Genomic DNA, 14,246 nt, shown 5'->3' with positions numbered 1-14,246 from the left:
ATGTGGGTCAGGGATCATTTTTACCCCCATATGGGGTAGATATTATAGTGCAAAGGGAGACAGAGTTTAGGCCTCAAAAGGGGCAAAACACTTGAAAGGAGAGTTATGCCCTAATTGTTCTGTTGAAGCAGTAATCAGAATAGACTATTCAAATCAAATAATTACATTTGTCCATTGGACCAGAGCAGCATCTTTCAAAATATGTTCCTAGGCACCTGTTCTTTGGAGCCTTATATTATTGTAAGCCACCTTGAACCAAGAGGAAGGCAGGATATAAGTGTTTAAATAATAAATAAATGATGCTTCAGTTAAAATGAGAGCAAGCTTATCTAAAAACTATCTCTCTTTTTTGTTAGCCTTTATTATGCTACTGGCCTGTTTTATTTTGCTGCTGCAAACCAACTTGGCAACCAATCTGGAATGACTGAAAAGATACCTTGTCTACCTTAACTAATTCCCTCATGAGATCAGGAGAAAGTTGGCCATATTCTAGACTCCAGGAGTCCTGGTCAATCTGGACAAAAATTCATTCCTGACCCAATCAGCATTACCCTGGGCATGTAATAAAGGACCATGAGAACTGGCACATCCCTTCCTACACTCCCTCTCATGATCTGCCTAAATACACAGAGTCAGTTGCCCTTTGTGAACGAAGGCTTTATTCTAAGATGTGCCCAAAAATCCTCTGCAAAGCACAGGGTATTTCAGCAGACATGTAAATATCAAAGAGGTTCTCTGAGGTCAGGAAATAAAAAATTGTTACAGTTTGGCATTGATTTGGAAGGACATCTTGGCTATTTTATTATTTGAAAACATGGCACAACATATGTGGAAAACAAAGACTCAAGCAATCAGTTTCTATGGTGCAGATATAGTGAATGCTTGGAGAACATTCCTTCTGAGAAGCAACAAAAACTACATGAGATGTCACTTTTAAATAACAGCAATAGAAATTCTAGCAAGTTAGAACCTATAGTTGCTAAAGGAAATCTTTTAAAACCAAGCACTTTATATCAGCATCACTGCAAAATCTGTAGATGCACAGAATACAGATTACAGTATAATCCTTTCCATTAGCAAGGTCTTGGTACAAACAAGTGAATGAATTATCTTTCTCTGCTTTTGCTGTCTTGTATCTGCATCTTAGGAATGAAAAGGTTGTCCATGTCCAGAAAATGTCATTATTTTAGTTAGTTTCTTTGGAGCAAATACATATAGGTAACATAAAAGGCAGAATCAGATTCATAAAGATCTCATTTGACACTGAAAGGAAAATTTCAAATATTTTCAAGGTTGCTGTGAAAAGTACTTGTGGAGTGCTCTATGCTTGTCTGTCTGAACAATTAACCTGAACTGAAATACATTTTGGACAAAACCTGTTATCCTCACCCTAAATGGACTTCTTCTCTCTTAATAATGTCAGCACATAGCCAAACAACAGGGCAGATAAGAACCATTAGAAAACCCCAGATTCCCTCTGCTGTTACCAGAAATGCTGGCTGTCTCCTCTTTTTATGGGGGAATTAGCAGAGGGAGACTTAGGTAGAGCTATTTTGGAGCGGATTCTCTCATCAATAATACAGAGGACCAGTATCAGAAAGAAGACTCTAGATTCAAAATAATTTAAAATTTACTTAGCCCAGGAGTGCAGCAACTGCCGGTGAGGAATCAGTCTCTGTTCAACCAGTCTTTAAATTAAGGGAATGATTTGTAATACTATTTTAGTCTAGAACCTGTTGTTTTAAGATGTTTATGATCTTTTATTATCTATGTTTTTATACTGGGGTGGGTCTTTTTTAATGCTGGAATTTAATTAATTTCTCTTAATGTTTTGTTATTATTTTTATTTTGTAACATTACAAAGTAATGTGCACATACCTTGGATAGGTTCCTGGATAAGAAGTACAACAATGTTCTAAATAAATAAATAAAAAGCCCTAGTTCCCCCATTTTCAACAGCCCTGGTTGGCAAAAAAGAGGGACAAAACAAAATAAAAGCACCACAGAAGCAACAGCAAACAAAGAAAATAGTGTAGCGAGAGAATCATCCTGGTGTGGTGGTTAGAGTGATCCTAGTATTTGGATCTGAGAGACTCATGTTTGATTTCCCATTCTGCCAGGGCCACTTGCTAGGTGACCTGAGGCCAACTCTCAGTTTGATCTATTTCAGTGGGTTGTTGAGAGGTTAAAGGGCAGGAGGAGGCAACTGCAGGGGGTTTTTTGAGCAGGAACACAGTTCCTGCTGGTTTGGCATCAGGGTGTGTAGCCTAATATGCAAATGAGCATATTTTCTACCAAAAAAAGCCCTGTGTGAAACAATGGTGATGTCAGGGGGTGTGACCTAATATGCAAATGACTAATATGCAAATGTTGTAATACAAAAAAGCCTGGGCAGCTGTACAAGTAAATTTGGATCCCCAATGGGGGAAAGTTGAGGAGAGGGTTTCCAGTCTTCATCTCCAGACTACAGAGATCAGTTTCCCTGGAGAAAATGGCTGCTCTGGAGGGTGGGTTCTATGAAATTATACCCCATTGAGGTCTCATCCCTCTCCAGGATTCACATCCACCCAAAAAAATCTCCAGGAATTTATTAAATCAGAGTTGGCAGCCCTAGGTAAATAAAAAAACAATACTCATGAACCGTCATGAACAGCTGCATTAATGCAGGGATCTGGGAGTTGAGCAATGGGCATTAAAAAGTGGAAGACGATGATGATGATGATAATTCAGATTTATATAGCAGCATTCAAAACATTTTAGGTATATTGCCAAAAGTGATGCATACCTGGGCACTGAGCTGCCATGAACACACATGAAAATTGGTCTTTCTATCATAGGTTTATCTTCTTTCCTTGGGGTACATCCATATAAAAAGTTTTCTGGAGTCTTGGTCAGAAGATCCCTTAAGGCCCAATAAGAAGACCTCTGCAAACATATTGAATGGTATGGATTTTGGCATCCAGATCTCATCTTTCTCTCTCACATGGCACAGTTCTGCACTGTCTCCTCTGCAACTTGTTGTAATACAAAACAGCCAATATTGAACTGAAATACATTTTGGACAAAAATTCTCAAAATTCACATTTGCTTGTAAAAGTGCCAAATTTCAAAGTTACTTTCTCTTAATCTAAATTATATTTCTATCACACCCACTGTGGACTTGTACAGTGATATTAAGGTAGGGGGGCACTAAGATCATTACTGTATATGTGTACCACTGCTGATTAGCCCATAGTATCTCACAAGGACTGCTGATATCATCTATCTGTGTCAATCATCATCAATGGGTACTGCAGACAGCAACTACATGCCTGCATTTGCTGATTTTGCCACCTTTACCTTCCATACCACACCGTCTTATAAACACTGCTACTGTCTAGAGAGCAAAGCAGTATAGAAGATTTCATAAAGGACCACATATATTTGCACATAAAATTGGTTTTGGTCTCAGAACAATCTCTCCATGGGGGAAAAAATAACAGACAGAAGATGAATCACATTACAGAAAGTTTTCTATTATATTATCATGAATTGTAGACTTCCCAAGGAAGCTGTCTTTGGCTTAGTAAAATGTACTGTGCCTTGAGTGTCACAGAAGTACTGGTTTTAATATCTTCTTCTTAAAATTCTGTGTAGTGGAAAAACATTTTTATTTTGTTTCATTTTCCTTCTGAAACCAACAGGAGGGAACTATTGTCTTCTGTTATAGTTATAATTATGTAAACCATGTCTATAATGATCCTGTTCTAAAGGCTGTTTACATCTGATGCTGTATGTCTGCCTTAGCGGAAAAAAACCCAAAAAACCCCTTGTTCCATAAATTTCTGTCAGCATGTGTTGTGCTATCAAGATGTAATTTCTCTGTACATTTGTTTGTATGAATATGTTTTGTCTCATCCAAATAGCAGACTGAATCAGAATAGAATATTTTCTATTATATTGAGAATATAATAGTGTCTATTATATTGAGAAACATTACCACCTTCCCTAAGAAATTTGTTCTTTAAGAACACTGGATGCCTCAGGCCAGCCTGATCTTGTCAGGGCTCTGAAGTTGTGAGGTCAGCCTGGGAAGAGAGATGGGGTAGCCAATAGACCCAGAGAACCTTGTCCTGTTCTATTAGTACAGGCTTATTGTGTGGAAATAGGCAGATGAATCTTGTCATAGCATGGTGGTAAATAACATTGCCTGTCAAGTAATTTGGCATTAAGCCTCCTTTAAAGCAACAGGGCATTTTTCCTCCAGACCTTCCACCAAGGAAGTCCAGGGCTGCTAAGCAAGGCAGGCAATGGGAAACCACCTCTGTTTATCTCTTGTCTTTAAAACCTATGTGGTTGCCATAATTCATCTGCCACTTGACAGCACTTGCTGTCACCAAGAGCAATGGAGTATTCAGATTTTACAAACCTGAAGGGCTTTGTGCAGGGCCGGCACTAAGGGTTCTGCCGCTAGAGGCAGACCCCCGTGCCGTGCCCCCCCTCCAGCTCCCTTGAGGTTTTTTTGCGTATGCAGAGCATGCATGCACCACAATGACATCACTAAAAGTGACATCATCGTGAGGGGGACTAGAGAGCGGTGGGCGGCGCACGAGAGTGCTGCTGCACCTCCGCTTTCCCCCTGCACTACACTCTTTGGAGGCTTCCTTGGAAAGGCGCTGCCCAGCTGCTCTCAACCCGAAGGCGGTTGGCCACCTTTAAAACACCTCGCTCTTTGGAAAGCGTGGTGTTTTAAAGGTGACTGGCTGCTTTCAGGTTGAAAGTGGCCAAATGGCACCTTTCCTTTGAGGCGCCGCTCAGCCGCTTTCAACCCAAAATTGTCCAGCTGTCTTTAAAACACCATGCTCTTCAGAGAGCACAGTGTTTTAAAGGTGCCCAGCTGCTTTTGGGTTGAAAGCGGCCAAGCGGTGTCTTCATAGAAAGACGCCACTCGTCTGCTTTCAACCCAAAAGTGGCTAGGTGCCACTAAGAAACTGTGCTCTTTGGAGACTTCCAAGGAAGCCTCCAAAGAGTGTAGGGGAGTAAGGGGGTGCCTCGTAGCATCCCCTGGTGGGGTGATGCCCGAGGCCGCCGTCTACCCCGCCTACTCCCAGGCGCCGGCCCTGGCTTTGAATTAGCATTTGAGCATTATGCACCTGTTATCTTTGCCAGTATGCAGGAGGTGGTCTTAGTGGCCCTACAAAGAAAAACTGAATTGATTGACAAGAACCAAACATATTCAGAGATCACTAGCTAGGCTTCCACTGCTGGAGTGCAGATGTTGATCATACTTCAGTTACTTTGAAATGAATATAGTATGAATATAGTATCATTTATAAGGTAACAAAGCAAGGAGGTTCCATAAACTTCAAAGCAGTTGGGCTAGTGATAACTTGTATACAGTGATTTTTGCTCCTTATCAATGCTCAACACATCTGTACAGGATATGGAAGGAAGTAAAATATTCAGCTACCAAGGTGCTGCCATTTAGTTTCAAAAGGTGCTGATTAATTCTGAGTGGTCCACAGGACCCAAACAACTAAGGGTTTTCATGAGAATGGATGTAATAATTCACATTTAACATAATTTAACAGTGACAGTGGTATTCCGGGTGCTATTCTGTCAGCATAATGGTGAAGGTCACTGAGGCAGAAGTCACTTAGGCAGATCCATCAGTTCAGCGATCCTTAATCAGTGGTCCACAAAGGCCAACCTAAAAAGGATGGTCTTGCAGGCCCTGCGGAATTGGTCAAGACTCCGCAGGGCCCGCACCTCTTCTGGGAGCTGGCTCCATAGGCATGGAGCTGCAATGGAGAAGGCCCGTGTGCAGGTGTTCTGCAATTTCGCCTTTTTTGGCCCAGGGATAGTCAGCTTGTTCTTCCCTGCTGACCTCAGTGCTCTCTGGGGCTCATATGGGGAAAGACGGTCCCTCAGGTAGGCAGGTCTTCGACCATATAGGGCTTTAAAGGTAATAACCAGCACGTTTTAGCGAACCCAGTATGTAACTGGCAGCCAGTGCAGTTCGCGCAGCCCTGGCTGTATGTGCTCCCACTTCGGGAGTCCTAGTAGCAGCCTAGCCGCCGCGTTCTGCACCAGCTGCAGCTTCCGGGTTCGACACAGAGGCAGCCCCATGTAGACGGCATTACAGTAGTCCAATCTTGAGGTGACCGTCGCATGAATCACTGTTGCTAGGTCCCGACGCTCCAGGAAAGGGGCCAACTGCCTTGCCCGCTTCAGATGAAAAAACGCCGACTTTGCAGTGGCTGCTATCTGGGCCTCCATTGATAATGAAGGCTCCAGTAGAACTCCCAGGCTCTTAACTTGGCGCGCTGCTTTCAGCAGCGCGCCGTCAAAAACCGGGAGAGGTATTTCCCTCCCTAGAGCGCCGCGGCCCACGCAAAGGACCTCTGTCTTTGTCAGGTTCAGCTTCAACCCACTCAGCCTAAGCCAGGTTGCCACGCCCTGCAGTGCCTGGTCCAAATTCCCTGGGACGCAGTCAGGCCGGCCATCCATTAGCAGATAGAGCTGGGTGTCATCTGCATATTGATGACAACCAAGCCCAAACCTCCGGGCAATCTGGGCAAGGGGGCGCATGTAGATATTAAATAATATCAGGGAGAGAACTGCTCCCTGGGTCACCCCACAGTCTAGTGTACACCTCTGGGACAGCTCGCTCCCGATTGCCACCCTTTGTCCCCGTCCCTCGAGGAAGGAGGAAAGCCATTGTAAGGCCAACCCCCTAACCCCTATGTCGGCGAGGCGGCGGGTCAGTAGCTGATGGCCGACCGTATCAAACGCCACTGAGAGATCTAACAGCATCAGCACCGCCACGCCACCTCGATCCAGTTGCTGCTGGAGGTCATCTACCAAGGCGACCAGCACTGTCTCCGTCCCATGGCCCGGACGGAAGCCGGACTGGCAAGGGTCTAGGATAGTTGCTATTGTTGCTATTAATGGACAGTATCTGAATATGTTGCTATTAATGGACAGTATCTGAATTATCCAGTAAATGTTTCACAGGGTCTAGAAATAACCCAAGTTCAAGTTTATTGTTACAGTCAACTGCCAGCTCAATCAATTTGCATAAAGCATTTGGATACATAAAATTAGTCGAACAGTAACATTCAGTAAGTGGGTTTCTGAGACTATAACCTATAAGGATAAAACAGCCATAAAACTCATATCAAATTTTGTTAAAAGATAAAGGATACAAACTTAGTCTATTTGCCATGCATATTGGGTTCCTTAAGAATCTGGGCACAATATCTCACCACCTGCCATGTTATCTGATGGTTTCTTTTGGACAGGAGGTAGTTGATCTTGCAGGAAAGCTTTCTAACAGTGAACTAATAATCTCCATACAGAGCACCCTATGATATAAACATCAATATATGTTTCAGGCAATCTATTTCATGCAGTGGGCAGGAGCAGAACCTGAGTGCATAAGGAATCCCTTTAACCTCCCTTCCAATACTGAAGATGGCAGGGAAATACTTTTGGCTAGAGTAAATGTCCTTCTAGAGTTATTAGATTTGAGAAATATAAGTAGGCTGCAGTAGCAGCTATGTATCTAATATTTGCTGGAGAAAAATAGCCAGAGGGTTTGAGAATATCAATCGCTCTTTGCTTGATTAGTGATTTTGCCTGGTCTATTCCAAGATCCAGAAGGGCTTGGGGGGGGGGGGGACGACCTAACGTCTTGATGGAATTCAAAACCACTGTTTGCCAATAATACTGAAATTGGTCCTGTAGAATTAAAGGGAACAAAGCCCTGGGGTTTATACTCATTTGTTATCCATTTGTAAATGGAGAGGATACAAATTCTAGCTTCTGCCCAGAGCATTCCTGTTTCCAATCTGCCCCAAGTGTTTAACACACACTTGGTGACTTGTAATAGTCCTCAAAGGAATTTAGATTTGACTCTCTCTAGTGGGATAAAGGAGCAGGATGGTGGCCCCAGGAAAGTTCTATAGGTCAACTGAGCCAGGGCCTTAGTTTTAAACAATCTGAGAGTGGCCGGTACATAATGAGACCAATGGAATTTCAAGATGATATTTGCCAACTTCTCTCTTGCATCAACAGCACAACTACTATGGATCATATTGGTGCCAGAAGCTTGCAATACTTCCCCCAGATATTTGAAGCTGGAGACTTGTTCCAGTTTATGCCCCTGAAGCTCCCATTGCCAAATCTTTAGGTTTCCCCCAAAGCCCAGAATCTTGGTTTTCTAGCAATTTATTATAAATGTTCAATGTTAAAGTAGAGAGAGAATTTTTTCAAGGCCCATCTCAGTCCTATGGGAGTTCTGGAAAGTATTACAGCATCATCTGCATGCAATAGCACTTGGATGTGCTGATTTGCTATTTTAGGGGGATGAAATCCAGAATCTTACATAAAATTTGCCAGGTAGTTGATATATAAGAGAAACAAAAAAGGGGCTAAGAGACAACCTTGCCTGGTTCCTTTGGACGGGGTCAGTCAGGTGCCCTAACCAGCTACACCTAACTCTAAGGGCAGTTTGTTTATGGATGGTCTGGATGAGGAACAGCAGTCATTTATCAGTTGTGGAAACTTGTAATTTTTCCCACAACCTAGTTCTGGAAAATGTACCAAAAGCTGCTTTTAGATCTATAAATACAGCATAGAGTGATGTTTGTCCTCCAGCACTGTATGAGATCTTGTATGTCAGACAATGGTCTAGCATAGTCCTGCCAGCTCTAAAACCTGCTTGCTCTTCCACTACAATATTTTCCTGCTCAAACCAGTCCAAGAATTTTTCAGGCGTATGTTTAGTATATAACTTGCTTATTATACTTAAAAGACTGATTGGTTTCTATTTTGATGGATCCTCGTTTTTTCCCTTCTTGTAGAAGGGAACAACAATGGCCATACCCCCAAATTCAAATTAAACCAAAGTCAATGCACTTCACTTCTCCAAAGTATCAAATGCTCAGTGTAGAAGTGCCCCATGACTTTTCTCTGCTTCTCTAGGCTGATGTAGCACCCATGCCCAGGAGAATTCTTTGCCATCCTAAAAATTAAGAGTTTCTTTAGTAGCAGCTAATATTACCTGTCCTGAAGTAGGGTAACTCTACAGACCTGGCTTTGACCTTGATGGCTCAGGCTAGCCAGATCTCCTCAGATATCAGAAGCTCATAGGACTGAAACTGGCCTTGGTCAGTGCTTGGATGGGAGATCACGAAGGAATTCCAGGGTTACTACACAGAGGCAGGCAATGGCAAACCTCTTCTTACCTTGAAAACCCTATGGGATTGCAATAAGTTGGCTATGACCTGATGGCACTTTCTACTACCAAAGTAGGGTGATGAAAAAGCAAAACTGATATTTCTTGCTCAAAAGGTTTTTCTGTCCCACCCTGAATTAGCAACATAAAGAAGACCTTTTATTTATAGGCTTGCCAACCTCCCGCTGGGACTGGGGGTTCTCCCACTCTGACAACCCCTCCCCCACTTTTAAGATTATTGGCAGCGGGAGACAAAATGGTGCCCGTCATGTGACGCTCCAGTAGTTCTTCTCTATGGTACCAGAGTGGAAGCTAGAGTCGCTGTGTGGAGGACTCCCCTATCTTCCTGCTCATTTTCTCCTTGCCTGCAGAGGAGCAGCTTGCTTGAGAAGTGGGGGGGGGGGATAAAAGTTTGTGTGCATCTGTGTATATCGAGGTGTGAGTGTGTGTGTGTGTGTGAGAGAGAGAGAACCTCTGCTTATGTTTGTATTAAAGGGGGGGGGAGAACATGTGTGTTTGTGTGAAAGATAAAGTGCCTTCCTTTGTGTGAAAGAGAGAGAGAGAGCTTGCCCAAGCCCCTGCCCCCACCAAAGGCCATGCACTGGAATCCAGTCATAATTGGGCTGCCTCCGAAGGACTGCTAAACAGGTTGCTTGTTGAGTTGCTGGCTGCCCCTGCTGCTAGAATTTGAAGGTAGCCTCAGGGTGTGCTTCAAAGCAGGCGGGTGTGGGTATGAGGGGGTGGTTTCAGCCATCCCCGTACTTCAGGACCATTCGCTGTCACACTTTGGAGCCATTGGGGAGGGGAACAGTGCAGTTGAGGGCTCCGCCTCACAGCTGGGGCGCTTTCCTGGCAGTAGGGGGCCAGTTTGCATTCACTCATGCTATGAAGAAACGGGGGGGGGGGGTGGCTCTTGCCCATCCTCAGACCCAGGTGCTGCGCCTGCACCTTGGAGGAGCGAGGCAGGGGGGAAGAGGATGTGGGCTGCCACAGACTGCTCCTCAGTACCAGGAGGCTTTCCTGGGTTGCTAGTCCATCTAGGCATGCTAGGAAGAAGCAAAGGGGGGGGGGGGGTTATCCTAGGTGAATGCCCGTGCGAGGAAGCAATCAAGACCTGAAAAGAAGGGAATGGTGTGTGTGTATCCTCTCCTTTTAGTAAGGAAGATTTGTAGAGCCTGCACTGATATCCCTTCCCCCAAACGATGGTTGGTGTGTAAATAAATATTGCTTCCAGGGATAGAAGGACGGAAGATCATAGTGGAGATCTAGCAAGATTTTTCTCCTCGCAGAAATCTTCCTTGTGCCTTCACTGCAAAACAGAAAGGCATGGGTCATTCTTGATGAGATTTTGAATGATGCATTAACTGATAAACTGCCTTGCACTCAATCTGTCAGTAGCAACTTCTGCAGACTTTTGCAGTAGAATACTTACTGAAAACTTCTGAGGTTGCTTTTCCTTTAAGAAAAACAGCCTCTCTTCCAGATCAGAAAGTGACAGTGGGCACTGGGCATGCCAGCCAGACAGGGAATAGTCTTCTGACTGCATTTTGCTCTGCGACTAAGGTGTTTTGTCCAGTGTTTGTTTTATTTTAAATTATTTAAAAAGGTATTGGTTCAGAGAGCTTAAGTGTTCATTTTGTGTGCTTCTCAGCCACGCTGGGCTGAGCAGAGTCCCAGCTGTATGTTCTTGGTCTTGTGGAGACTGTTTCATGTTTTATTTAGTCTTATCTGATCTATTGCCTCATCTGCTTTATTGCCTTTCTCCTTTGACATCTTTGGCTGCCCGATATTCAGATTAACTTTGGTATATGCTGATCCAGGTGGCTGGAATGTTCTGAAGAGTTTTAACTTAATTTTTAAAACCTTTGTTAAAACATTGAGCCCAGTGGCACCTTTAAGACCAACAAAATTTAATTCAAGGTATAATTTTTCATGTGCAAGCACACTTCTTCAGCTCATCTCCAGATTAGAGAAGTCAGTTCCACTTGAGAAAATGGGTGCTAAAACTTACCTAGTTTTATTTGTTAGCACTATTTAGCTGATGATCCTGCTCTCTTTTTCTTCTTTTTTTCTTAAAATATAGCAGGGTTTTTTAACACAACAAACACACAAAACCAACCACTTCAAATTTATAACAGCTGGGGGGGATTTTACAGGTAAAGTTCAGAAATTTTGACAGGAATAGTGTTTTTTGTGAAAAAGGAGCAAGATATTCTATTGCATGATGGTTATAATGGGCTTTTAAATATAATGAGAAGATTTGCATCAAAGTTTCTTTCCACATTGGGGTGGAGCCAAGATCAAGGCTGTGACAAGCATAATTGAACTCCAAAGGGAGTTCTGGCCATCACATTTAAAGGGACAGCACACCTTTTCAATGCCTTCCTTCCATAGGAAGTAATGAAGGATAAGGGCACCTTCTTTTGGGGCTCATAGAATTAGACCCCCTTGTCCAATCGTTTTGAAACTTGGGGAATGTTTTGGGGGGAGGCACTAGATGCTGTACTGAAAATTTGGTGCATCTACCTCAAAAAATAGCCCCCCCAGAGCCCCAGATACCTGCGGATCAATTATTTATTATTTTCTATGGGAATAAATCTCCATAGGGAATAACAGAGTTCCCAGCAGACATTTCCCTCCCCTCCCCCTGCTTTCTGACGACCCTGAAGCGGGGGGAGGGCCTCCAAACCAGGGGATCCCCTGCCCCCACTTGGGGATTGGCAACCCTACTGGCAATCCTAGGGCTATTCTATTACATGATGGTAACTAGAGCTGCTTGTTAAGTTTTTTGGTAGGGGTGATGTATGCAAACCTCCCCTCCAATTGGTAGACATACAGATGGATATAATATGCTATAGTGTGTATATAAGAATTTTCTCTGGTGTGAATTATCCAAATTGCCAAGTTCCTGAAGCATAAAGAGCTGCAACTTCTTTTCTGTGGCAAAGGGAATGCAACTGAGAAATACCTGGCCACAGAGTTACCAGAGGCCTGATAGAGCTACTTAGGCTTGCAATTGTGCATGACCTGAAATGAGAGAAGGTTGGGAATGGCTTCCAGTGTTTTTAATTAAGTGACATTATCTAGCAAGCTCCCATGCTAAAGTAGCCTGTGAATATGGATAAAGGTGGAGTAGAAGCAGGTTTGGGGGAGTGCCCTGAAAGTGATGTCACACAAAGGGGTGGGTTTGGTGCAGTGTGCTGGAAGTGACATCACTGGAATGGGGCGAAGCTCAGGAAGTGACATCACTTGACCTTTTGACCTGGAAGTGATGTCACAGGACATGACATCACAAAAGTGATGTCACTTTCTTACTCCTGGCTCCACCCCTAAAGACCCCAGGTATTTCATTAGTCAGACTTGGCAACCCTATTTCTTTACCATGCTAAGGGGTGGGGGACTTGCTGGGCTCCACAAATTGCCTATATTCATACTCATATTCTGTGCACAAGTTCCTTTGGGAAGAATAGTATGATTTTCTAGGTGTTGGAAAAAGTATATCTCTGTAAGGCAGAACTCCATAGATCAATGCATTTATTCCTAAAAATATGGGTTTAAAAAAAAAAAAAAAGATGGTCTCCTTGTATGTATAAAATGTCATGTTAAAATATTCTTTTGAAACAACAAGAAGTAAAATTACTATTCTGCATAAAAATAACATTTTATAGAAATGTAGATCACACTGAAAATAAAAGGGAAAGAGAAAAGGATAGTTTCTGTGAAGATGCAGGCTTAAAACATTACTTTTTCCTATTATGTCTACATTTCTCCATAAAATTCACAAAGAGATTAAATGAATGAAGTAGGATGGAGCAAAAAAAAAGTGTACAGAATTATACAATACTAGGAATAAACCCATTGTGAGAATAAATACAACAGGCCCTAGAAAGAGGCTCTGGGCAAGTGTCCCGGCCTTGGGCAATCAGGGTCAATTTGCTGTGGTGTCATAGTATGATGATGATCATGTAGATGCTGAAGCTCAGCATTCCTTTCATCTGCAGTGCGTTGTTGCTGCCTTTTCCTGTTGTATTTGAGCTTCTGATATTTAGCATCAGTGTGTGCTTGTGGTGTGATCTGGTTGTTTTTTTTTTCTGGCATGGTTGTGTTATGGTGCATCATAGAGTATGCACCTCAAGGTGACTTTTTTCTAAAGGGGAATTGATCTGACTTCAGCTTTACATCTCCTCCCCACTCCTTACACCCTCTACCTAAGAAAAATACAGCCTTTTTCCACAATGTGACCCAAACAGGAGGGAAGCAACTTCATCAGGGTATAATGACACAGAGTCCACCCTGCCAAGCAGTCATTTTTCTAAGGGAAAGTGATCTTTGCCATCTGGAGAACAGTTGTCATTATGAATGATCTCTAGCTCTCATGTAGAGATTGGCAACAATGGTTCCTCAGGAAGAAGTAACTGGTTTGGAGGGTGGAGTATGGCATTGTACCTGTCTGAGATCCCACCCATCCTCAAACCCCACCATCTCCAGGCTTCACCCCTCAAATCTCCAGGAATTTTCCAACCTGGAGTTGGCAGCCCTATTTTCTGGCTTCCATAGACTCCAGCACAAAATCTCCAGTAATTTCCACCAACCTGGAGCTGGAAACCCTATTTGGGACCAGTCCCAATGAATTATCCCTCAAAAGCCTGGAAAGAACCTCCTCCCCCTGCCTTTTACTGACAGAACCAAGCTTGGATTACTATTGTTGCTTAGCAACAGCCACTGAGGGGAACATGAGTGTAGTGTAAGAATGGATGACCCAGCAGGACAGGCCAATAGGACATAAAGGCAGCTTCCCCAGTGGCCCAATCCTTGTCTGTCCTGGGGCTGGAGGGTAGGGTTGCTCTTTGAGTGACACACAGCTCAGCCAAAAGGAGGATAGCTGAGTCATTTCCAATATAGGATACTACAGTATTGAATTGTAAAATTATGTTATAAAATACCCAGAAAATTTCCTATGTAGAGCAAGCTATTGACTTATAGGCAGGCTTCCCACACACACACACACACACACCCCGCCCACACA

Source organism: Heteronotia binoei, chromosome 1 (assembly GCF_032191835.1).
Source record: "Heteronotia binoei isolate CCM8104 ecotype False Entrance Well chromosome 1, APGP_CSIRO_Hbin_v1, whole genome shotgun sequence".
NCBI lineage: Eukaryota > Metazoa > Chordata > Lepidosauria > Squamata > Gekkonidae > Heteronotia > Heteronotia binoei.
Note: the sequence above shows the minus strand (reverse complement) of the source record.